The following is a 27,498-nucleotide window of genomic DNA, read 5'->3' on the forward strand; positions in this document are numbered from 1 at the left end:
TTGACCCTGCATGAGGGCCGGGTAAATGACCTTGGAGGGCCACATCTGGCCCCCAGGCCTTAGTTTGAGGACCCCTGGTCTAGAGGCATTCTCTCCTGACGTTTCACCTGCATCTATGGCAAGCATCCTCAGAGGTAGTGAGGATGCTTGCCATATATGCAGGTGAAACATCATAAGAGAATGCCTCTAGACCAGTGGTTCTCAACCTTCCTAATGCAGCGACCCCTTAATACAGTCCCTCATGCTGTGGTGACCCCCAACCATAACATTGTTTTTGTTGCTACTTCATAACAGTCATTTTACTACTGTTATAAATCATAATGTAAATATCAGATATGCAAGATGTATTTTCATTCACAGGACCAAACTGGGCACAAATACCCAATGCACCTACATGTAAATGCTAGTGGGGTTAGGGGAGGATTGATTTTATAATTTGGGAGTTGTAGTTGCTGGGATTTATAGTTCACCTATAATCAAAGAGCATTCTGAACTCCACCAGGGCACAAAAACTCAATATTTGCAAATGTGAACACTGGTGGAGCCTGGGGAAAATAGACCTTGACTTTTGGGAGTTGTAGTTGCTAGGATTTGTAGTTCATTACAACCAAAGAACATTCTGAACTCCACCAATGATAGAATTGGCTCAAACTTCCCACATGGAATCCTCATGATGATCATAAAATACTGTGTTTTCTAATGGTCTTTGGCGACCCCTCTGACACCCCTTCACGACCCCCTCAGGGGTCCCGACCCCCAGGTTGAGAAACACTGCTCTAGACCATGGCCATAGGTAAAGGGTAAAGGTAGTCCCCTGACATTAAGTCCAGTCATGTCTGACTCTGGGGTGTGGTGCTCATCTCCATTTCTAAGCCGAAGAGCCAGCATTGTCCGTAGACACCTCCAAGGTCATGTGGCCGGCATGACTGCATGGAGCACCGTTACCTTCCCGCCGGAGTGCTACCCATTGATGTACTCACATGTACTCACATTTGCATGTTTGCTAGGTTGGCAGAAGCTAGGGCTGACAGCGGAAGCTCACGCTGCTCCCCGGAATCGAACCTGCGACCTTTCGATCAACAACTCAGCAGCTCAGTTCTTTAACCCACTGTGCCACCGGGGGCTCCCAGAGACCATGGCCATACAGCCCGAAAAAACCTACAACAACCCATTATTATTATTATTATTATTATTATTATTATTATTATTATTATTATTAGCCCATGAGATCTTTAGTTTGGTGAATGCTGAAGGCCTTCAACCGCAGCTCCCATGATCCCTTAGCACTGAGCTATGGTAGTTTAAGTGGGAGTCCAAGCTGCATTCCTTCCCCAGCAGTGGATGCACCCCAGAAGGGGGGATGATGTTATGGGTGAAGCTGTCCTGGACCACTGCTGCCCCTAATTCCTTCTCTTGCTCTTTGCGTTGAAGCCCAGCGTGGTTCCAGGGGCCAAGGCGGGTCTGTCCCCAGGGTGACACCGAAAAGGGGGGAAGGAGAGCTGAGTGGAGGGAGGGAAGGAAAGGAGGAGGAGGAGGAGGAAGAGGCCGAGCTATCCTCCTTGCCGTTGCAGGGAAGGGAGGCTGGCACACAGCGAGGCGCCTCCTCCTGCATCCCTGCCTCTCCCCATCCCTCTCTGCCACCGCGCCTTGGACAGAGAAGAGGAAGAGGAGGAGGAGGAGGAAGAGGAGGAGGAGGAGGATGCTCCTCCTTAGAGCCTCAGCCTGGGTCCAGGGCGCGCATTGAGGAGCCAGATGGGGACCAGCTGATAGAGAAGAAGAGGAGGAGGAGGAAGAAGGGGCATTGCTTTTGTTCCCTGCCTTGCAAGGAAAGACGGGAGGAGAGGAAGAAGAAGAGGCGGAGGAGGCGTCAGGTGGAGGTAAGGGAAGGGATGGAGAAGGGAAGGAATGGCCAAGGAAGGAATGGCCGAAGGAGAGGGCAGTATCTGGATGGATGGTGATGGAGAGATGGATGGAGGCAAGGATATGATGATGAGGATGAGGATGAGGATGGCGCTGGCCAGCCTAGGAAGGGATGCACCTCTTCTTCTTCTCACCCTTCTCACTATTTCAGATCAGCCCCTGTATCACCTTTTGCTGGGTGACTCTCCCAGAGGAGGCCCCCTTAGGACTGGATGGAGGGAAAGAGAAAAAGAGGCTCCAGGACAGAGAGTGTGGGGAAGGGAGGCGGCAAGTGGTCCTCTCCTTCCCCCATCTTCCTCTTCTCTGCCTGCAACTCCAAATGGAAAAGGCCACTGTGTGGATGGATTGGAGATATTGCTTTTGCGCCACCCCAGGGGAGCATCAGAGATGGTTTGCCTACCTCCCCCCCCCCCCCCCCCGCCCAGGTTTTGCTTGTTGTGCTCAAAGGATGGATGGATGTGCTTGTTTCAGAGCCCAAGGCCGCCTCTTTGGCTTTGCCCACAGAATCAGGCTTTTCAAGGCCTTATGGAACAAGGAGGATCTGCCTGGTGGAAATGGGAGGCAAGGAAGGGAGGATGGAGAGGAGCAGATGGGCCCAGGCCTCCCCCTCCTTCCTCTGGGATGATATGGGGAGGAGGGAGCAGCTGGGAGAGGGGGAGGGTGACCCAGGCCCTGGCAGGACCAGGCTGGCGAGGACGGGAAGGATGCTGCTGGCACACTCTCCGCAGGCCCTTCACGCACGCAAGAGATGGCACTTTTGTCCCTCTGCTTCTTTAATTTGGCCTAGCTGCCAATTACGGGCACTTCCAAATGAAGCAGAGGTGCCAGCCTTCAAAAGCAGGCTGGAAATGATGAGTGCTTTATGGGGAAATTCCAGCCGTAATATGAGATGCTTTTGGTGATAGCTGTGGTCATTTAATAGGGAAATAAAAGCACTCTGCATACACTTAGAGACATATATTCTCTAATTCTCTCTTTCTCACTTATTGGTTTCTTTCTCTTCATCTCAGGTGTATGCTTTAAGGGATTTTAATGGTGGTGTAGCAGGTTAAACCGCTGAGCTGCTGAACTTGCTGATCGAAAGGTCAGCAGTTCAAATCTGGGGAGCGGGGTGAGCTCCCTCTGTTAGGCCCAGCTGCTAGGTTGGCACAATGGGTTAAACCCTTGTGGCAGCAGGAATGCTGACTGAAAGGTTGGCGGTTCGAATCCAGGGAGCAGGGTGAGCTCCCATCTGTCAGCTCCAGCTTCTCATGCAGGGGACATGAGAAAAGCCTCCCACAGGATCCAGGCATCCCCTGGGCAACATCCTTGCAGATAGCCAATTCTCTCACACCAGAAGCAACTTGCAGTTTCTTAAGTTGCTCCTGACATGAAAAAAAAGTTCAAAAGCATGCAAATATGAGTAGATCAATAGGTACTACTTCTGCAGGAAGGTAATGGTGCGCCATACAGTCTAGCCAGCCACATGACCTTGGAGGTGTCTACGGACAACGCTGGCTCTTTGGTGTAGAAATTGAGATGAGCACCAACCCCCAGAGTTGGACACAACTGGACTTAATGTCAAGGGGAAAACCTTTATCTTTTTTACTAGTGCTTCACTAAACTACAACTCCCATGATTAAGCCATGGCAGTTAAAGTGGTATCAAACTTCATTTCTACAGTGAAGATGCACCTGTAATCTGTCACTTGAACACAACTAGATTTATCGTCAGGGGAAACCTTTACCTTTACCTTTTTACCACAACCATCATGAAGAATTCTTAAAGCAAACGAGAATTCCCTTTTGTCCCATAAAGCAGGGAGGCAGGAGAACAAAGATCCACTCTCCCTTTTGCTGTTTATTTAAATTATTTTGAGAATCTGGGTAAATAGATGACTAAATGGTGTTGGGAGCTCATAAATTCACCATAAGTAGATTTGACAAAGCATCCCAAAGGTTGGAGGAGAGGAGAGGAGGGCTCTCTCATTCCCTTGCACGAACTATAGGAAAATTAAGAGGAATGTAAGCATGGGACGGCTCTCAGGTCAAGAGAAAAAGAGGAGATTTATGTCTTTCCAGCCACTCACATTCTCATCCTTCTACTCCATCTATCTGCCTTCTTTTGACAGCTTTACTGGGAATGTTGGGTAGCCTTTCCTTGACCTCATTCACTTTCATTTTTGATGCAGGAAGGAAGTGTCCCACAGCCTCTGATGCTATGAAGCACAGTGTATTACTTAGGGTTGCTAAGCTTGAAAGCGGATCGCACAGGGCCTTTGCTTTGCCACAGATTTCCTGTATGACCTTGGGAAAGTCACTTATCCCTTGTAGGCCTCCAGTCTTCATATTAGCTTTGTCACATCCAGATGTGAGTTGAGGAGTCCTGGACTGCACCCATTTTGGAGAACACAGATTTGCAGGAAAAGAGAAGTCAAATGTTACGTTACTGGAGCAACTAAATGTCAGTGTGTAATTCTATCTGGAGAGTTGCCAAAACTTAGAGGAATTGACCCTGCTTCACACAGAAAGGGTTTGGGGAGAAGCCCCTATATAACATATCTGTCTTTTAAAAAAACAAAAACAAGGAGAGAGCATGGAAACAATCTGTAGTTTGTGCCATTGTCCAGCAAGGGGCAGTACCCATCTTTCTCCCCCAATATTATGGTCTGGTCAGATGCAAAAGGAATTATTAGACCATGCAAATCCTTTGGAGGGCCCTTCTACACAGCCCTATATCCCAGAATATCAAGGCAGGAAATCCCACATTATATGTCTGTGGACTCAGATAATCCAGATATTGTGGGATTTTCTGCCTTGATATTCTGGGATATAGGGCTGCGTGGAAGAGCCCAGAGAGATGCTCTGGTGCATTGGGGTTGGAGAAGAAGGGCTAACCTCCCCTACAATCTTACTTCATGATTTAGCTGGACTACCATTGACCTCTCTTGCCACTCTGCATGAAGAAATACTCTCATTGCAGTCTTGCAAGGTTCATGTTTGTTATCCGGGAGCCAAATGACCAATATTTTAAGCCTCTCCCTGCCTCGTATCTGCAGCCTCCTCCCTGTCTTCTTCCCTAAACCAGTGCTATCTGTATTTAACTCATTTAAGAGATTTGCCGTGTGGTCACAGAACTGACTGTTAAGGACAAACCATGGAGTATAGAGAGGCAGAGGGGCTGATGTGCTTGCAAAAGGGCCCCAGGCTCAATCCCTGCCATTTCCAGTTACAAGAGTGATGTGGAGAGATGTGATGGGAAAGACCTTATTGTGGAACGATCTTATGGGACTGGTATTTGGGATGCTGGAACTCTTTCGCTTCTAAACCCCATGAGAAATGTCTGGAAATAACCCCAGACACTTGATCTCTGTCTATTGCTTCCTCGTCCAAAATATGTGATAAACTAACTTAGGGCCCTTCCACACAGTCCTATATCCCAGGATATCAAGGCAGAAAATCCCACAAAATCTGCTTTGACCTGGATTATCTGAGTCCACACTGCCATATATTCCAGTTCAAGCAAAAAAAATGTGGGATTTTATTCAGTTGTACAGGAGCCCCCGATGGTGTAGTGGGTTAAACCCTTGTACCGGCAGGACTGAAGACGAACAGGTTGGAGGTTCCGAATCTGGGGAGAGGGCGGAGGAGTTCCCTCTGTCAGCTCCAGCTCCCCATGCGGGGACATGAGAGAAGCCTCCCACAAGGATGGTAAACATCAAAACATCCAGGCACCCTCTGGGCAACATCCTTGCAGATGACCAACACTCTCACACCAGAAGCGACTTGCAGTTTCTCAAGTTGTTCCTGACATGAAAAAAAAATCCAGTTGTGTGGGGCCACACTATGTGAAAATTCCTAAACATAGCCAAGAATCATGTAGTCCTCCACAGGTTGTTAAGGTATGATCCATCATCTCTTGCCTTTGACTAAAGTTGATATAGTAAATGGGAGTTGCAATCCAAGGACATTTAGAAGAGGACTATATGATAACCATCATATTTTATCCTACCTAAAAGGGCATCTACACTGCATAATCAAAATTCAACACTTTAATCACCATGGCTCAATGCTATGGAAACCTGGGATTGGTAATTGGTGAGGCACTAGCACTCAATGGCAGAGAAGGCTAAAGACCTTGTAAGACTACAACTCCCAAGATTCCATAGCATTGAGCCATGGCATTTAAAAGATTTGTCAAACTGCAGTGTGGAAGTATTCTAGGGGCCCTTCCAGTTGGCACTATATCTCAGGATCTGATCTGAGGTTTTCTGTTTATCTCAGATTATCTGGCAGTACGGACTCATATAATTCAGTTTAAAGTGGAAAAACCTGGGATCAGATCCTGGGATAAGGACCTGTTTGAAAGGGCCCTAAATTACCAATGTAAGAACCATTTAAGATGTTTATGCAGAGAACTACTTAATTTTTAATCCTGATGGCTGTAAAATCCAAGCCTCCAGAGTAAAAAAAGAAAAAAAGAAAACAGAAAAATATAATCAAAACACACACACAAGAACTTTTTGTTTTTCTCATTGCATTTTATTCTTTTATTCAGACATGGATTGTTTTGATATTGTAAATAGTTTTACATTTTAATGTTTACTTTTTGTAAGTATTTAATTGTATTGCTGAAATCAAACACTTTTTAGTGAGCTATTTTTGAGTCCCAAACTTGGGGAAAAGCAAGGTATAAATAAGTAAAATTGTGATGACGATGGGTTACTGTAAGTTTTCCAGGCTGTATGGCCATGTTCCAGAAGCATTATCTCCTGACATTTCACCCACATCTATGGCAGGCATCCTCAAAGGTTGTGAGGTCTGTTGGAAACTAGCAAGTGGAGTTTATATATCTGTGGAATAATGTCCAGGGTGTGAGAAAGGACTCTTGTCCGTTTTTGGCAAGTGTGAATGTTGTAATCGGTCACCTTGATTAGCATTGAATTGCCTTGTAGCTTCAAAGCCTGGCTGATTGTTGCCTGGAGGGATTCTTTGTTGGGAGGTGTTAGCTGGCCCTTTGACAACAAGATTATGATGATGATTGGTAGTACTAGCAACAACTTCACGTTTCCATTAAATTAGAGAAACTGGGGAGCCATCATTCAGCAGAAATACAGATATGTTTCACATTTCAAGTTCCAGGTCTTTAGCCCTGCCATCGTTCAGTTTAAAAAATGACAGGCAAAAACCCAAGAAAGACACTTTCTCAAGATTCTGGGGAATTGCAGCTGTGACTAAAGAAAGCAAAGTGCATAGACACAGCTGGTCTGCTATAACACAGTTCGTTATTAATTTCTTACATAAAATCATAGAATTGGAAGACTGCAAAGGACATAAGTTCTACTCCCTGCCATGAAGGAATATACAATCCAATCTCTCAGGACAAATGGCCTCATCCTCTGCTTAAAATCCTCCAGAGAAGGAGATCCCACCACTTTCTGAGGCAGCATATTCCACTGCCAAACATCTCTTACTATCAGAAAGTTCTTCCTAGGGCCCTTCCACACAGTCCTATATCCCACAATATTAAGGCAGAAAATCCCACAATATCCGCTTTGAACTGGGTTATCTGAGACCACATTCAGATAATGTGAGATTTTCTGCCTTGATAGGGCTGTGTGGAAGGGCCTTCAATGTTTAGATCAAATCCCTTTTCCTGCAATTTGATTCTTTTGCTCTGTGTCCAAGACTCTGGAGCATCAGAAAACAAGTTTGTCCCTTGCACAGTGTGGCATCCTTTCAAATATTTGAACTTGGGCATCCCCTCTCAACCTTCTCTTCCCCAAGTAAAACATATAGAATCATAGAGTTGGAAGAGACCGCATGAGACATCCAGTCCAACTCTGCCATGCAGGAAAAGCACAATCAAAGCACTCCTGTCAGATGGCCATCCAACCTTTGTTTAAACCACATGGGCCATCTAGTCCAACTCAGGAAAAGAACAATCAAAGCACCCCTGTCAGATGGCCATCCAACCTCTGTTTAAACCACATGGGCCACCTAGTCCAATTCAGGAAAACCACAAAGCATCCCCAACAGATTGCCATCCAACCTCTGTTCAAAAGTCTCCAAGGAAGGAGCTTCAACCATAGTCTAAGAGAGAGAGTGTTCCACTGCTGAACAGCAGTTCTTACGGTCAGGATGTTCTTCCTACTGTTCAGGTGGGATGTTCTTTCTTTCCTGGCCTTTGAACCAATAGCTCCATTGAGTCCTAGTCTCTAGGACAGCAAAAAGGAAGCCTGTTCTTTCTTCCTTTGGATACCCTTTTCACATATTTATACATGGCTCACAACTCCTCTCAGACTTCATATCCAGCTCCCAAAGACGCTTTCAGATCTTTGACGATTTTGGTTTCTCTTCTCTGGATATGTTCCAGTTTGTGAATATCCTTCTTGAATTGTAGGGCCCAGAACTGGACACAATATTCCAGATGAAGTCTGACCAAAGTAGACTCTCCTGCTTTTCTTCAAAAGAGTTCAAGGTGGCATACACCTCTCTCTTCCTTCTGACTGTATTCCTAGAACATCCTGGTGATATAGGTTAATAGCCTCATTAACAGCACAATATTGTGATGCACCAATTCAGAAAAGGGGAGTAAGGGACCAATTTTGGAATGCTAATCTAAAAAACATTATATAAGCTAGAGAGCTCATCAAGGGTAAAAAAAATACCTCCCTCAATCAGTTCCTTGCCATGTTTACCTTATTTTATTTTCATTTTTACAGAAGGAATAGCCTTCTGTAAAGGTTGCCTTCTCTCCAAATTTTACACATATTTGCAACCTGATTTCCCCTCTTCATTCCCAACCCTTTCTTAACTTGTTGCTCCAGTTTCAGAACAGCTCCTAGTTTTTGCATCTTTCAGAACTTTGTGTCTGGATTTTGTTTGATTTGAGGGTTACTTTATAAACAGTTCAGCCTGTAAACAAATGAAATGATTTTAACACAAACTTCCAGTACCAGCAGTCGCTGGTTGGAGGGACTGCATCTGAAAGCTTGAGGAATTTTGGCTTACAGGAAACTGTGGGCCCTTCCACACAGCTGAATAAAATCCTACATTATCTACTTTGAACTGGAATATATGGCAGTGTGGACTCAGATAACCCAGGTTCCCCCTTGACATTAAGCCTAGTCATGCCCAACACTGGGGATGGTGCTCATCTTCATTTCTAAGCCATAAAGCCGGCATTGTCCATAGGCATCTCCAAGATCATGTGGCTGGCATGATTGCATGGAACACCATTATCTTCCCACAGAAGAGTACCTATTGATCCACTCACATTTGCATGTTTTCGAACTGCTAGGTTGGCAGAAGCTGGAGCTAACAGTGAGAGCTCACTCCACTCCCTGGATTCGAACTGTCAACTTTTCAGTCAGCAAGTTCTTCAGCTCAGCGGTTTAACCCGCTGCACCACATTTGAAAAAAAAAAGAATCCATACCTACCTCAGATTTGGTGCAGTGGAGAATCACAATTTATGACTTTATTAGAAGTGAATCAGCATTTTTAGCATTTAATGTGCTTTTTTAAATGTTCCTATTCTGTACTTTCCATCCAAATGACTTTTTAGATGAGTGACCTGCACTCCAGGGATAATGCGGCCCCTAGGTGTTCCACAGTTGCCTGACTCTGACTTGTGGCAACCCCATGAATAAGATGCCTCCAAATCTTATTCAACTGCCTTCTCAGGTTTTGCAAACTCAGGATCTTTATGGCGTCCTTTCCTCAGTTTATCTACTTATCATGCTATTTCCCTCCTGCTCCTGCTTTACCAAACATTATATTATTTTCGAATGAGTCCTTTTTTTTGTCATGACATGACCAAAGTACGACAGTTTCAATTTAGTCATCTTGGCTTCTAGAGGGAATTCAGGCTTAATTTGCAACAGGCCCTATTTATTTGTCTTTTGAGCTGTCCATGGTCTCTGTCGAACTCTTCTCCATGACCATGTTTCAAAGAAGTAGATTTTCTGCCTATCATCAACTCCTTTCACTGTCCTGCTTTCATAACCATACACAGAAATGGAAAATATGATGGCAAGGGCAACCTTGACTTGGATATTCAATTATATTTATTTAACCGTCAGGATATTATCTAGTTCCTTCATAGCTGCCCTTCCAACATTTCTAGTTGTGGAATATAGATAATAATAATAATAATAATAATAATAATACTATGAAACCCCATCTCTTCCTTGAGTCCAGGAATGAATGTAAACACTCTGGCCTCTTGTTTTAATTGCATGGCAACAATACCTTCTGGGTTAATTAAAGTTGCCAATGTGTATAAGTGTACATATCTGCTCAGTACTTACTGTAAGAGTAATATCTAGCTGTTGAAGGAAATGTGTGGCTCAAAGGACATTGGCTTTGTGAAGACTGTGGTCATAGGCTCTCATCTGAGAAGCAAATGCATTCCCCGTGTCTCTAATTTCAACTTTCACCTGAAGTATTTCCATTTGTCATTCTAATGGGGGTTTACTAGCTGTTAGGATTTCTGGGAGCTTAAGGCCAAAACATCTGGGGACCCACAGGTTGAGAACCAAGAGTCTGCAATAACAGGGGGTTTCTAACCTTTGTTCTCCAGGTGTTTTGGGTTTCAGATGAAGTTTCAAATGCTTAGAAGACCAAAAGTTGGGAACTACCATGTTATGAGATTTTTGATGGGCCTTGTTCAACTGGAAACAAAGCCCTGTGGATCTCTGTTGTGTGGCAATGTGTTCTGCGGGTTTTTGGAAACCACATTGAACCCATTCCCAAATTTTAGACTGCGCTCTGGATATGAATGGACAGAATCTGATATATTTCTATAATATTTGCTTGGCAGGCCCAAAATGTCTCTGTCCTTATAAGAACTTCATTCGTTTGCCAACATTACTTTGCTCATCCAAGTCTCGACAGCCAATAGAATATTAATGTGTAAATAACGGAGGGAGTAAAGACTGCCGATTGGTTAAATGGCTTCTCACATCAGAATGGTCTCACTTTATATTCGATATTCAACCTGGTGTGACGCACAGTTGCAGAGAGTTCCAGTTCTGTCGAAATGGTGGCGCATTCAGATTGGCTAGCTGATTATCTGAAATGAAAAATATTTGTTCAGAAGCCAGGATGATTTGTGCTTTTCAGAGAGAGAGAAAGAGAGGAAGAGAGAAAATTAAACTAGTTTTCATCAGCCTGAGAGCTTCTGTATCAAGCATGGGCCAACTTCAGCCCTCTAGGTGTTTTGGACTTCAACTCCTATCATTCCTAACAGTTGGTAGGCTGTTAGGAATTGTGGGAGTTGAAGTCCAAAACACCTGGTGGGCCAAAGCCCATGCCTGTTTTATATATATTGAAATACTATTCCCATCATCACCAGACAGCATGATTATGATATTAAAATATAGAATATCAGTTGATTTCTTTATATCGCTATAGCATTATTTCCATACTGCAGAAGATAAGACTGAGGCTGGCTCTATACTGTAGAACAGGGGTCCTCAAACTTCTTAAACAGTAGACCAGGTTACAGTCCCTCAAACTGTTGGAGGGCCGGATTATAATTTGAAAAAAACAAACAAACAAATAGGAATGGATTCCTATGCACACTGCTCTCCTTCTTTCTTTCCTTCCTCCTTCTTACTTGTAATGCAAAAAACACTTTAAAACAATACAATAATTAAAATTAAGAACAATTTTAACAAATATAAACTTGTTAGTATTTCAATGGGAAGTGTGGGTCTGCTTTTGGCTGATGAGACAGGAATGTTGTTGTTGTTGTTGTTGTTGTTGTTGTTGTTGTGTGCTTTCAAGTCATTTCAGACTTAGGTTGACCCTGAGCCAGGGCCGGATAAATTCCTTTGGAGGGCCGTATTCAGCCCCCGGGCCTTGGTTTGAGGACCTCTGCTGTAGAATGAATGCAGTTTAATGCCAATTTATCTGCCAGAGCTCAATACAGGGATTTATAGTTTGGTGAGACTTCAGTACTCTTTGGCAGTGAAAACTAAAGAACTTTTTAAATGTGCTAAGCTACAGCTGTTAAAGTGGTGTCAAATGACTTTCATTCTCTAGAGATGATGCATCCTAAGGCTGACACATTGCTTCACTTGCCTTACGGTGCTTGTTTCCCGGTAAAGGAAGGAATCTCATCAACATTAGTGGTTCTCAACCTGTGGGTCCCCAGGTGTTTTGGCCTACAACTCCCAAAAATCCCAGCCAATTTACCAGCTGTTAGGATTTCTGGGAAATGAAGGTCAAAACATCTGGGGACCCACAAGTTGAGAACCACTATTGTAGTGGGTTCATTAGGAGTTAGCACTTAGCAGAAACAGCTTAAGATCATGACATCTTAAGTAATTTCAATAGGAATCTGTCTAGGGTTTATGTTCATGAGTCGATGAGTCACAGGACTCTTGTAATGACTTCAAGGAGCTCCATCCTTGATGACCTTCCTGTTGGTGACCCAAACTATACTCTCCTGTCCAGCCTGTGCTGTTTCAAACAGTCTCTGGATAACTTTTCAAATACTATTTAAACAGGGTTCAACATATATATTAGAAATCAAAATGTTTTTCAGTCTTTCTTTCTGATAATGACGCACAAATCTAGCTGCCTGACCACAGGGCTACCAAATTTGATGTGTTGCTCAATAACACTAAAATTAAGAATCTAGTAAGTTTTCTGTTCTGGATTTCACATGTATAAACTGATGTTGTGGACCAAGCATGTTGTTGTTGTTGTTGTTGTTGATGATGATGATATAATGTGTTGCTGTGAGTTTTCCAAGCTGTATGGTCATGTTCCAGAAGCATTCCCTTCTGACGTTTCACCCACATCTATGGCAGGCATTCTCAGAGGTTGTGAGGTCTGTTGGAAACAAGGCAAGTGGGGTTTATATATCTGTGGAATGTCCAGGGTGGGAGAAAGAACTCTTGTCTGCTTGAGGCAAGTGTGAATATTGCAATTGGCCACCTTGATGAGCATTGAATAGCCTTGTAGCTTCAAAGCCTGCCTGCTTCCTGCCTGCGAATCCTTTGCTGGGAGGTGTTAGTCGGCCCTGATTGTTTCCTGTCTGTCATGGAAGCCTTCAACACCATAATAATAATAATAATAATAATAATAATTTTCTTTCTTACCTGCCTCACCTCGTGGCTTGAGGAGGGTTACAACATAGCTAAAACACATAATCATCATAAAAATTACATAAAATACATACATTAAAACACACTTCTACAAATACATATATTAATATACACAGAACAAAGATTAAAATATAGTGAAAACAAGACACGTTTAAAATTCATGATTAAAATGGACTGGGTAGGCATGCCAGAAGAGATATTTACAGTTGTCCCTCTGTTGTTTTTCTTTTTTTGGATTTGAGTATTAATGGATTTAATTAACATGCTCTTTCTAGGAATGTCTAGGGTCCCTTCCACACGGCTGAATAAAATCCCATATTATCTCCTTTGAACTGGAATATATGGCAGCCTTCTGTACCAAAGGTCCCTTCCACACAGCTGTATAAAATCCACATTGAACTGGAATATATGGCATCATGGACTCTGATATTCCAATTCAAAGCAGATATTGTGGCCTTTTCTGCCTTGATATCCTGGGTCATATGGCTGTGTGGAAGGGCCATAAGTCCTCCAATGTGACTTTATGGTCAACTTTCCCAGTCATTCTGGAGGACCTAGAGATTTTTAGAGAAATTTCACTAGGAATATCTAGGTCTTCCAGTGAAATTCTTTGGTCAGCTTTCCGTGGAAGTCAACCATATTGTCATGCTGGAAAGCCTAGACATTGTATTGTTTTTTATTGTTTCTTTCATGGGGATCTTGTGCCCCTAATTCCAACGAATGTGGAAACCTGACAGTACATTAAGCTGGCAAACCAAACAATTGAGTGCAAGTTCGGGGCTAATTAGTAAATTGATCAGTTTCCAATGGAGGTCAACCATATCGTCATGCTGGAAAGCCTAGAAATTCCTTAAAAGGTGTTTTTTGTGTGAAAAAAGTAGCAATTTCCTTCCATCCTTTCATCCTTCCTTCTGAAGACCGACAAGTCACAGGTTCGAATCCGGGGAGAGGTGGATGAGCTCCCTCTATCAACTCCAGCTTCTCATGCGGGGACATGGGAGAAGCCTCCCACAAGGATGATAAAAACATCAAATCATCCGGGCGTCCCCTGGGCAACGTCCTTGCAGATGGCCAATTCTCTCACACCAGAAGCGACTTGCAGTTTCTCAAGTTGCTCCTGACAAGACAAAAAAAAATATCCTTCTTTCCCTTTTTCGTTCCTTCCTTCCCTCTTTCTGCCCTCCTTCAATCTCTCCCTCTTTCTCCTTCCATCCTTCCCTTCCTCCCTTTCGTCCTTTCTTCCTTCTCTCTTTCCTTCCTCCTTCTCTTCCTGGGAAGCCAGTCCTCTTAGCAGGAAGTACTAGCATGAGGCCCCCAAGTTAGAAAGTTTGCCCATGTCTGTTTTAAAATGTCCTAAGTCCTTTCTCTTCCTCCTACCTTATTGCATTATCCTGGATACTTTTAGTGAAAAACCATGCAGTAAAACAATGTCATTTGATTTAAAAAATGGGCAGAGGTGGTCTTTCTCTCTAAACTTTCACTTTCTACATATGGAGAAGATCAACTGTGGAATGGGAATAATGTGATCCTCTCTCCTTGTGCTTATTTAAACTGAATAACAGATATTTCACAGGGCTAGGTTTGTCTCAAATTACATCTTCACTGTAGGATTAATGCAGTTTAACACCACTTTAGCTGCCATGACATGCTGCTCTGGAATCCTGGGATTTGTAATTTGTTGAGGAAGCCAGCACTCTGGGCCCTTCCACACAGCCATATAATCCAGAATATCAAGGGAGATAATCCACAATATTGTCTTTGAACTGGATTATCTGAGTCCACACTGCCATATAATCCAGTTTAGTGTGGATTTTATACAGCTGTGTGGAAGAGGCCTCTGGCACAGAAGGCTGAAGAGCTTGTAGAACTCCAATCTCATGTTTCCAGAGCATTGAGCCATGACAGTTAAAGCGGTGTCAAACAGTATGAATTATACAATATACAGGCACACTTGGGCTAGTATTGGAATTTAAATTAAGTTGGGCAGAGATAGAAAAATTTGCAGGAAAGGGTTCAGAGTTATTCATTAATAATCTTAAATATCGGAGCCCCCAGTGTTGCAGTGGGTTAAAGCGCTGAGCTGCAGAACTTGTTGATCAAAAGGTCACAGGTTCGAATCCGGGGAGCAGGGTGAGCTTCCACTGTTAGCCTCAGCTTCTGCCAACCTAGCAGTTTGAAAACGTGCAAATGTGAGTAGATCAATAGGTACTACTCCTGCAGGAAGTTACAGCGTTTCATGCAGTCATGCTGGCCACATGACCTTGGAGGTGTCTACGGACAATGCCGGCTCCTCGGCTTAGAAATGGAGATGAGCATGGAGATGAGTCGGACACGACTAGACTTCATGTCAGGGGAAAACCTTTACCTTTACCTGTACCTTAATCTTAAATATCTTAATTATCCAGTTCATGTTAGAAATGGCAATATTGAGCATTATGTTCATGTTAAATTGTCATATATATTTAAATCAATACCTGTGCTAAAATTTCAATCGCAAAACGAAGTTAAAAGAAATCTCATCCAAGGGCCCTTCCACACACCCATATAACCCAGAATATCAACACAGAAAATCCCACAATATCTGCTTTGAATATCTGAGTTCACACTGCCATATATCCCAGTTCAAAGCAGAAAATGTGGGATTTTATTCACCTGCGTGGAAGGGGCCAATGACTTTACTCCATTCTCTACTCCTGAGAATGGGAAAGAAGGAAACAATGACACTACCCATATATATTTCTCTCCTATTCCACCAAACACCATCCCCTTGCTTTCCTTTTCTCCATCATAGGGGACTTCCACGCAGCTCTATATCTCAGAATATCAAGGCAGAAAATCCCCCAACATCTGCTTTGAATTGGATTATCTGAGTTCACACTCAGAAAATCTGGGATTAATATTCTGGGATATAGGGCTGTGTGGAAGAGACCATAGTCTCATTTCCACCCACCTCTCTCTTTTTTTTTATTGATTCCCATGTGGATTCCAGCAAATGTCTCAATAATAAGCATTTTAAAATTCAGATCAGGAAAGATGCCAAATGCATCAAACAGGAGAACTACCTGGATATTGCCCCCTTCCCACTGCTCTTTTACTTGTTTGTTTAAAACCTTTTATCCTTGAATTACTATTATCATAAACAAGAACAAAACTGCCATTGAAACACACGATGGACATATGATTAATATATTTATATTATTTTTCATCTCCTTAGATGGAGCAGTTTGCATTGTTAGTTATTACTGCATTGGAATCTTACAATGTTTTGTAGGAGAGACACTCTTTAGTTATCTTTTGCATGTATGCCCCACTTCCTTCCATGAAGTTCAATGTGACATATGTGGCTCTTCTCTTACCCACTTTATCCTAAAAATAACCTTGTGAGGTATATTAAGCTGAGCAACATTGAGTTGCCAAGGTAAAACCAAGCACGTTTTATGGCTCTGTTTTATGCATCACATTAATCCATTTCAAAATCCAAGTCATAACAATGTGGATAGCTTGTCTTTTTCATTGCAGTTTGGCAGGGTAAAACAAAATTAAACTGACCCTTTAGAGATTCAGACAAACACGTCTTAATGAATATTTATCTCAACTGTAATAAAATCTGAAGAATTGTTGTATTTGCAGAACTGATTTTTTGTGATTCAGAATGTTTAGACAGATCTGGCTTTGAGACCATGCCCTAAATTCAATTACTAATCCAGATGAACTCGAACCATTAAATCAATAAAACTTTCCAAAGTGTTGACTTACATTCAGCACTTGATTTGGTTCAATAAAAAGGATGTTTAAAAAGATAACTGATTTTAATTAGTTCCCATCGCTGATTATCTGTTTCATTCTTCTGCTGTCTTGTGGAAGGTGGGGCAAGAGATGGGTCAAAACCAACAAAATGAAGCTCAACGGGGACAAATGCAAGATACTCCACTTAGGCAGAAAAAATGAAATGCAAAGATAGGGAATGCCTGGATGGACAGCAGTATGCATGGATAAGATCTTGGAGTCCTCATGGACAACAAGTTAAACACAAACCAACAATGTCATGGAGAGGCTAAAAAAGCCAATGGGATTTTGGCCTGCATCAATAGGAGTATAATGTCTAGATCCAGGGAAGTCATGTTACCCCTCTATTCTGCCTTGGTCAGACCACACCTGGAATACTATGTCCAATTCTGGGCACCACAATTGAAGGGAGATATTGACAAGCTGGAATGTGTCCAGAGGAGGGCAACTAAAAGGATCAAGGATCTGGAGAACAAGCCCTATGAGGATCCGCTTAAAGAGCTGGGCATGTTTAGCCTGCAGAAGAGAAGGCTGAGAGGAGACATGATGAGGGCCATGTATAAATATATGAGGGGAAGTCATAGGGAGGAGTTTTCTGCTGCCCTGGAGACTAGGTTGTGGAACAATGGCTTCAAACTCAAGGAAAGGCGATTCCACCTGAACATTAAGAAGAATTTCCTGACTGTGAAAGCTGTTCAGCAGTGGAACTCTCTGCCACGGATTGTAGTGGAGGCTCCTTCTTTGGAGGCTTTTAATCAAAAGCTGGATGGCCATCTGTCAGGGGTGCTTTGAATGCGACTTTCCTGCTTCTTGGCAGAATGGGGTTGGACTGGATGGCCCATGAGGTCTCTTCCACCTCTAGGATTCTATGAAGGTGTTCTTCACAGAGCTTATAAGTCAATATAGTAATGTTGTTTTTAACCTTTATATGTGAGCAGCAAGCAGAGTTACTCCTTAGTAACTCATTACTAACAGTTATTTAAAAATTAATCATTTTAAAATACAAAGACACTCCAAACGTCCTCCAAATAATCCCCTAAATGTCATTTACAAGTCATGTCGCTCAAGGTACCCCAAAATTTAAGATAATAGGAGTAATTTCATTATGCTCCAAGGTTATCACAGTCACCTTTGCTACTGCTCTCCCCATCCAATAATATGTGAAAACTAATGTGTGTTTTTTCCCCTTGCTCTGGTTCAGTTTAACAACTTTGGTTCCAAATATAGCTTTTCCATCTGATTCTGGAAGCACCCTCCTTGGTTCATTCACATTTTTTCAAAGAACCCAGATGCCTTCATTGTCAAGTGATTGCAGCTCCACTTTTTCTCTGCTGTCCTTCAAGATTTTCATGCAGTTGCAACATCAGCATCATCAGTGCAGAATTTTGTGCCTTTAATGAAAAGCTTCCTGCTTATAGGCTCAGCCCATTGGCTTATTCCATAAGGGGAACAATGTAAATATAGAAATATAGCATTGCAACACAGAATGCCTGTGTTCAGGGTTCCAACCAGAATCTCGGTTCCTTGAGTTAAGAAGAGGGGTCTCAGGGTGAGAGCGCTATCTTAAAAATAAAAGATTCCTGCTCTTTCTGTGTATTCTTGGTCCCCACTGCCACAGCTGCCTTGAGACAACAATTTTAGACTCTCTGGAGGATTGGATTGTATCTCCGCTGTAGAATGAATGCAGTTTGATAGCACTTTATCAGCCATGACTTAATGCTATGGTATAATGCAAGTTGGAGACTGACAAGCATCATTTGCCAAAGAGTACTAGTGCTTTGGAGCCCCCAGTGGCGCAGTGGGTTAAATCGCTGAGCTGCTAAATTTGTTGACTGAAAGGTCACAGGTTCGAATCTAGGGAGCGGCATGAGCTTCTGCTGTCAGCCCCAGCTTCTGTCAACCTAGCAATTTGAAAACATGCAAATGTGTGTAGATCAATAGGTACTGCTCCGGCTGGAAGATAACGGTGCTCCATGCAGTCATGCCAGGCACATGATCTTGGAGGTGTCTAGGGACAATGCCGGCTCTTTGGCTTAGAAATGGAGATGAGCACCAATCCTCAGAGTCAGACAAGACTGGACTTAATGTCAGGGGAATACCTTTACCTTTTTACTAGTGCTTCACTGAACTATTTATTTATTTATTTACAGTATTTATATTCCACCCTTCTCACCCTGCAGGGGACTCAGGGCGGATTACAATGTACACATACATGGCAAACATTCAATGTCATAGACACACAGCACATATAGACAGACAGTCAGAGGCTATTTAACATTCCAAATTTCTGGCCACCAGGGGAGCTGTCGCTTCATCGTCCATCTGTAACACTGATGAAGTACTTTCTGTATTCCCTTCGTGCTTTTGCTGGAGATGGCCTTGTAAATTTATTAAATTAGCCTCGCCACACATAGGTGGTACCTGAATTTCCTACTTTACAGATGCAACTGTCTTTCGGGTTGCAAAGGTCAACAACAAGCTACACAAATTGGCTGGAAGCTCACTCCAACTTGGGCTGGCTTTGAACTCATGACCTTTCGGTCAGTAGTGATCTTAATGCAGCTGACAGCCAGCCAGCTGCGCCACATTCCCGGTGCAACTACAACTCCCATGATTCCATAGCATTGAGCCATGGCAGTTAAAGTGGTGTCAAACTTCATTTCTACAGTGGAGATGCACCCGTAGTCTGACACTTCCTCTCCTATCCTCGCGTATTGCAAAGTTTCCCAAACTTCTCTGTAAGAGAAGTGGTCACTAAGGGGAAATTCTTGTCTGCTTTGGTATTCTCTAGAAGTCCCACGTATTATCAAAAGCAGGGCTTGGGAAAGTATTAAAAGCACAACTGGGAAAAGTTTATTGATTTCTATTCAAGGCAGAGCCTGAAAATTTGATTTCTAACTGGATAATTAGACTTTGATGGGTTTTTTTATTTGAATGATGTGTCCTAAAAACTGTGGTCGGTGCTTAACATGTAATGCTTGATGATATCTCCAGAGTCCCATCTGGCAGTGACATCACTAGGGTTGGTGTCACCTGATGCAGTAATGCACAGTGTCACCTCCATACGCCTCCTCTGCTACTAGACCATAATACAATATTGAAGCTAAAATATCAGAAAATTGGACTATAAAAAAATAGAGGAACCATGAAAATAACACTGTGTGCTTGAAACCACATGATTCAAAGCATCATTGCAATTCTGTAATGAAGACAGTTCTGACTACAGCTCATGTACATTAAAAGCTTTAAAAGTGAAATAGCATGTAAGTGCATGTAAGCTGGGCTTATGAAAGATGCGCTTATGTTTGTATCTAAGTACAGGGATATTTTTATGCATAATACATTTCTGTAAAAACACTGCACAGAACTTTTATAGGCCGTCATTACAGTGTCACCCACTCTAATGGTGTCACCCAGTGTGGTTCGAACCTCCCACACCCCTCTAATGGTCACAGGTTCGAATCTGGGGAGCGGCATGAGCTTTCGCTGTTAGCCCCAGCTTCTGTCAACTTAGCAGTTTGAAAACATGCAAATGTGAGTAGATCAATAGGTACTGCTCCGGGACGGTAACGGCTGAGAATGTCTCTTTCTCATAATGGAGTAGCCTTCCCAATAGATCCTAATTGTTTGCCGAGGATCTAAAGCAAGCGTTTTCCTTTAAGGTTTTCTGGAGGTATTAACTGTATCTCCACCAATGTGGTTCATCTTGTTTCGCTTCCTGACAGTCCAGTTGCCCATTAGATCAATTTGTTCAACTCAAGCCAGTTGCTGAGTTATTGTTAGTGTGCTGTGGCTGTTTGGTTGCTTTTATACAGTATTTTATTTGCTATTACTTTCCTATCCCACTCTTTCCCCAAAGCGTAGCATACACAGCTATTCTCCCTTCCCCATCAATATCCCTGTAACAGCCTTAAGAGGTCGGCTAGACAGAATGAGTGGCTGCCCAAGGTCAACCCAGGAAATGTGTGACTGAGAAAAGATTACAACCAGAGGTCTTTCTAGTTCTTGCCCAACTCTCTGAGCCAGGAATAAGCAACATTGGAGAATTTGAGGGCCAGTTTCCTACCTCTTAGATCTCCTGTGGATCACATCACCTCTTCTATAGGAACAATAAGTGATTGGGTCTATCTCCAGTTAAATAATAAACCCTCTCCTTCTTAAAGTAAATTAGATATGCACAGTGTGTGCGCCCTGCTTTCAATTAGATTTTCTCTATGCTTCTTCATGTTTTAACAAAACATCGGAAGCCAAAGGGACCAAAAAGTGGCAGAGGGCTATGGAGCCCATAGGCCACATGTTACTGACCCCTGCTCTAAGCAGTGTACCACACTAGCTCTCATCTGCATGCGTCACCTGCTTTGAGCTATGTTTGACAGGGAAAATCTATATAAATAAAAATGTAATATTCACAATACACCAGCATGTGGACAATTTCAACAGAAAAGAGGAAACCATGAAAATGAACAAAATCTGCCTACCAGTATTAAAAAAAAACTCTAAAATTACAACAGCACAACAACAGAGAGGAAACAAACAAGGACATCTAATCACCTCTCAATAAAAGTTTGCTCTATGCACTGTCAGGCCATTATATGCTAATCAAGGTGGTCAGTTGAAACATTATACCTAACTCCAGCAGACAAGAGTCCTTTGTCTCACCCTGGTCATTCCACAGATATATAAACTCTTTTTCCTAGTTCCAACAGACCTCACTACCTCTGAGGATGCTTGCCATAGATGCAGGCAAAATGTCAGGAGAGAATGCCTCTAGACCATGGCCATATAGCCAGTAAAAAACCTACAACAACCCAATGTAATATTCGTTTGTGGGATTAACATAACTCAAAAACCACTGGACGAATTGACACCAAATTTGGACACAATACACCTACCAGGCCAACGAGTGACCATCACTTATAAAAACACTGAAAAACACAATAGGAGGGACTTAAAAAGCCAAAAAACAAAAAAATACATTACAACACATGCGCAAAACCACATATACACACAAACACACAAATATACACATATACACAAATCTATGCACACACAAATCACATATACACAGACTGGGCCACAGTAACGCGTGGCAGGGGACGGCTAGTAAATAATAATAATAATTTACAGAAATCGTAGGTTGATTGATTCCACAGTGAAAGCTGCTCCACATTCTACACAGATTCCTCCATAGTAGCTACACTTTCAGCAAAACTTTTCCCCAAATTCCCTCCGTGTTTTGTTCCATGATGTCCCCAGAGTCAGTCTTGTACTTCTACCATTCAAGGCAGGGACTATCACCGTCCTGTGTTTAATATCTCTCTGTGTGTCAATGATTCTAGTTCTGTTTGACAGGGCCTGCCCAATAAAAGTTGCTGCTTATGACTGAGCAATATATACTTGTCTGTTCCCTCTGCTTAGGGTACATATCACCCAATGATCACCAAGATATGTTGGCCCTTGAGGAAGAAAAACCCATAAGTATCTCTCATCCCTGAGTGTAAAAATACAATAACCACTGATTTACTGCCTTTACATTACTTCCAAAATCAGCTACCTGTCTGGTAGGGTTTTTTCTGTGTCAGGAGCAACTTGAGAAACTGCAAGTCGCTTCTGGTGTGAGAGAATTTGCCGTCTGCAAGGACGTTACCCAGGGGACACATGGATGTTTTACTATCCAGTGAGAGGCTTCTCGTGGGAAGCTGGAGTTGACAGATAGGAGCTCACTCCACTCCACAGATTTAAACAACCAACCTTTTGGTCAGCCGGCACAAGGGTTTAACCATTGCTCCACTGGGGGCTCCTTGTCTAGTAATGAAAAAGATTTGCATGTGTGTATGTTTACCTTCAAGTCATCAGTCGACAACGTTGACCCCCATAGATTTCATAGGGCTTTCTTAGATCTTGTCAGTTCCTTCCTCTAAAATATATCCTACAGAAAGTACCTGCTATTTCTTGTTAGCTTCCATTCAGGTGTTCGCCAGGGCTGACCTTGTTTAGCTTCCAAGATCAGGCAAGATGAGGCGCCTTATATAAATCGTGGTAAAGTATTCCATTCAGCTTGACCATATGGGCAGCTCTGCAGGAAAAATATTATTACTGCAAAGATGCATGCCATTCATTCAGAAAGTGAGTTGACCTACTGTTGTCCTTGAATGTGTTCAGGACTTCTGGCAAATTCAGAGGAGCTCTCACCAGGATATTCAGAAACATCTTATATTGAATTGTCAAAGACTTTCATGGCCAGAATCACTGGGTTGTTGTAGGTAAGTTTTTTGTAGGTTTTTTTGGGCTATATGGCCATGTTCTAGAGGCATTTTCTCCTGACTTTTCGCCTGCATCTATGGCAAGCATCCTCAGAGGTAGCGAGGTCTATTGGAACTAGGAAAATGGGTTTATATATCTGTGGAATGACCTTGCTACCTCTGAGGATGCTTGCCATAGATGCAGGTGAAATGTCAGGAGAAAATGCCTCTAGAACATGGCCATATAGTCCGAAAAAACCTACAACAACCCATCTTATATTGAGCCATTGAAGGAGGAAGCATTGTTCCCTTTATCCATTGACACTTTGTCTGTTTACTAAAAACAAGGGGTTGGGGAAAGAATACTGGCCGAAGAGGCGACTTTCCAAAGCTGGGCAGCTGGTCACTCCAGGGTTCTTGCCATGCCTCCTATTTTTGCCTAATTATGCCTTAGATAGACGAGGGGCAGGAAAAAGCCCTTCGAGTCATCATCCTTTCTTTCCTTGGACAATGATGGAGGGGATGAGAGAAGCTTGGTAGAAAAATTCTTCCTATGCAAGAGCTCCTACTATGTGGAATGACCAAACAAAAGACTCTCTTGTCATGCAAGGCTCCCCAAAATCCATTAGCCTCTCGCTTTAGGCGACGTCAGCTGGTGAGGGAATGCTGTGAGGCTGTAGCTTGAGTCCCCTGCTCTTTGTGTGGGAGGGAAAAGTCACACCAATAAAAACCAAATCTTGCATCCTTATCAATTATGCAGATTGAATGCACTCAGGCAGCCCAAGACGACTTTAGGCACAGGAGCAGCAAAGCCGAAAGAGCTTCTGTCATATTTTTCTCTCCAACTCTCCCTCGCCCATGACCACTATCACACACATATACCATATATAAAATTAAGAGTGAGAAACTCTGGGTTTAGACCCTAAAATACTAAGGCTGCCAAATGAAAATCCTTTATTTATTATGCAGCAGTGGATGATTTGATGGGCACCACAATTCAAGAGAGATATTGACAAGCTGGAATGTGTCCAGAGGAGGGCGACTAAAATGATCAAGGATCTGGAGAACAAGCCCTATGAGGAGCGGCTTAAGGAGCTGGGCATGTTTAGCCTGAAGAAGAGAAGGCTGAAAGGAGATATGATAGCCATGTATAAATATGTGAGAGGAAGTCATAGGGAGGAGGGAGCAAGCTTGTTTTCTGCTTCCCTGGAGACTAGGAGGTGGAACAATGGCTTCAAACTACAAGAAAGGAGATTCCACCTGAACATGAGGAAGAACTTCCTGACTGTGAGAGCCGTTCAGCAGTGGAACTCTCTGGGCCGGAGTGTGGTGGAGGCTCCTTCTTTGGAAGCTTTTAAACAGAGGCTGGATGACCAGCTGTCAGGGGTGATTTGAATGCAATATTCCTGCTTCTTGGCAGGGGGTTGGACTGGATGGCCCATGAGGTCTCTTCCAACTCTTTGATTCTATGATTCTATGATCTATGATTCTATGATGGACTGTAGCTGGAGTCCCCTGCTCTTTATGTGGGAGGGAAAAGTCACACCAATAAAAACCAAATCTTGCATCCTTATCAATTATGCAGATTGAATGCACTCAGCCAGCCCAAGACGACTTTGGGCTCAGGAGCAGCAAAGCCGAAAGAGCTTCTGTCATATTTTTCTCTCCAACTCCCCCTCGCCCATGACCACTATCACACACATATACCATATATAAAATTAAGAGTGAGAAACTCTGGGTTTAGACCCTAAAATACTAAGGCTGCCAAATGAAAATCCTTTATTAGGCAGCAATAGATGATTTGATGGACTGGTTAATGTCTCCGCAAGCATTGTCTGTGTGTCTTTCACAGATATTGCGAGGTATGTGAGGTATCTTACAATCTAAGTAAACAAACATTATTCTACTTGATTAGAAAGAAAAAGGTGGTGGGAATTGTAATTGTTGTGTATGTCTTAAAATAAAAAAATATGCATTATATAAAAAAGAGAAATAATCTTCAACTTTTTTGAGTAACGTGGGGGAAGGGGGGAATACAATGCAGGGGTCCACAAATTTTTAAATTTTTTTATTGTTGTGTCAATATTGTATATTATGCTTTTATGGTTTTAAATTGTATATCGTTGATTGATTTTTATCCTTGTTGTAAACCGCGTTGAGTCGCCTGTTGGGCTGAGAAACTGCGGTATACAAGTAAAATAAATAAATAAATAAATAAATAAATAAGAGGGCCAGGTCACAGTCCCTCAAACTGTTGGAGGGCCGGATTACAATTTGAAAAAAACATGAATGAATTCCTATGCACACTGCACATATCTTATTTGTAGTGCAAAAAAACACTTTAAAACAATACAATAATTTAAAAGAAGAACAATTTTAACAAATATAAACTTATGAGTATTTCAATGGGAAGTGTGGGCCTGCTTTTGGCTGATGAGATAGGATTGTTGTTGTTGTGTTCTTTCAAGTCATTTCAGACTTAGGTTGACCCTGAGTGAGGGCCGGGTAAATGACCTTGGAGGGCCGTATCCAGCCCTCGGGCCTTAGTTTGAGGACCCCTGGTATAGATTATGGAGACTTTGCAGATTATAGAACTAACCCCTCTGCTGATTAATCAATTCATGTTTCAGCTGATTAATCAGTTCATAGTTGCGGAGTCTGCAGAGGTTATATAACTGAAATTACTTTTATTTTGTTGTCACTTAACCGTAATCCCGCACTGCCGCTTAGGACAGCTGCTTTATCCTACATGTTCTGGACTTGTCTTCCATATTCATCCCCCCCCGCTTTCCCTCATAAAACTCACAATTATAATGCCAAATAATAATGATTGCTAATATTTGCTAATATTAGGTACATCTTGAGAACTGAATAACTCATAAAGTGGAGCCCTAATCAGTATAGGACAGAGGATTGGCTGCATTCAGAACAAACAGCATAGGACATTTATTGAAACCTAATGTTTAAGTAGATTTTCCCCCTGCAGTTTGAATGTATTGCTCCTAGTCTGTAGAGCAGCAAGAAAAAAGCTTCCTCTTCCTCAAAGTGATATCCTTTCAAATATTTAAGCATGGTTATCATACCTATCTCCCTAACCTTCTCTTCAAAGGGCTTGCCTTCCAGACCTATTACCATTTTGGTTGCCCTCTAGACATAGTCCAGCTGTCAATATTTTTCTAGAATTATGTACCCAGAACTGGACACAGTATACCAGATGGGATTTGAACAAAATAGAATCCAGCGGTATTATTTCTAATAATAATAATAATAATAATAATAATAATAATAATTTATATTCCACCCTTCTCCCTGTGGGGAGTTAGAGTGGATTACAGTTTAAACAGATCCTGGCAAACATTCAGTGTCTTGTTACAATATAATGAGACACACAAACACAAACAAAGGCAGAGGCTTCTCCTTTCATTTCCGGCTTTGGAGGCAGTGCTAATCTCTGGCTCTGGGGGAGGTGCTATTTTCCATTTCCAAGCCGAGAAGCCTGCATTGTCACCTCCTGGTTGTGTAACAATGCAATGTGGGGAAACCTTTTTGCCAGGCCCGTAGCCAGCATTTTGATTTTGGGGGTGGGGGGTGGGGGCTGAGTTTGATTCGGGGGGGGGGGGCTGAATCCGAGTGAGAGAGGATCTACCCTAGCAAACCTTTTGTATCATTATCCCAATACCCCCAATACCCCCATGGGATCATGATATGAGAATTTCAGAGGGAGGGGCTGAAGCCCCTCAAGGCTCCCCCCCCCCCCCGGCTACATGCCTGCTTGTTGCCAATCAGAGTTGCCAGCTGTCAGATTGAGTATAAATCAACTTCTTATGGGAACCCCTGGTGGCGCAGTGCTGGCAGGACTGAAGACCGACAGGTCACAGGTTCGAATCCTGGGAGAGGCAGATAACCTCCCTCTATCGGCTCCAGCTCCTCATGCGGGGACAAGAGAGAAGCCTCCCACAAGGATGACAAAACATCAGAAATCATCGGGGCGTCCCCTGGGCAACGTCCTTGCAGACGGCCAATTCTCTCACAACAGGAGCGGTTGCTCCTGACACACACACACACACACAAAATGGATGAGCTCCCTCTATCAGCTCCAGCTCCCCATGCGGGGACATGAGAGAAGCCTCCCACAAGGATGACAAAACATCAAAACCTCCAGACGTCCCCTGGGCAACATCCTTGCAGACAACCAGTTCTCTCACACTAGAAGTGACTTGCAGTTTCTCAAGTCTCTCCTGACATGACCAAAAAAAAAAAAAACTTCTTATGCACCCCTGTTTCTTTTTCTGCTGATTAAGTTTCTCAAATAAAGCCACCAGGATGACAACATGGCTCCCTCTTCATTTTTATTGCTTGCACATCTCATCCTGAAGAGGTTTCATAAGTATTCTTTGTATTCCAGACCTCATGCCCAAAGTTAGTGTTGGCTTGGGCTGGTGAGTCATTCT

General features: G+C 42.8%; 1 protein-coding gene across 1 annotated transcript in view; it reads left to right on the forward strand.

Annotated features, from left to right (window-relative positions):
- The first annotated feature begins 1,554 nt into the window (after window positions 1–1,554).
- The window catches only part of MAP3K12 (mitogen-activated protein kinase kinase kinase 12), a 164,494-nt gene continuing 138,550 nt past the window's right edge, over window positions 1,555–27,498 (forward strand). The window contains exon 1 of the mRNA XM_060762871.2: window positions 1,555–1,877. The gene's annotated coding sequence lies outside the window, so the exon portion shown is untranslated. The remainder of the gene's footprint in view (window positions 1,878–27,498) is intronic.

The sequence above is a fragment of the Anolis sagrei genome, chromosome 2, assembly GCF_037176765.1.
Source record: "Anolis sagrei isolate rAnoSag1 chromosome 2, rAnoSag1.mat, whole genome shotgun sequence".
In the NCBI taxonomy this organism is placed as follows: domain Eukaryota; kingdom Metazoa; phylum Chordata; class Lepidosauria; order Squamata; family Dactyloidae; genus Anolis; species Anolis sagrei.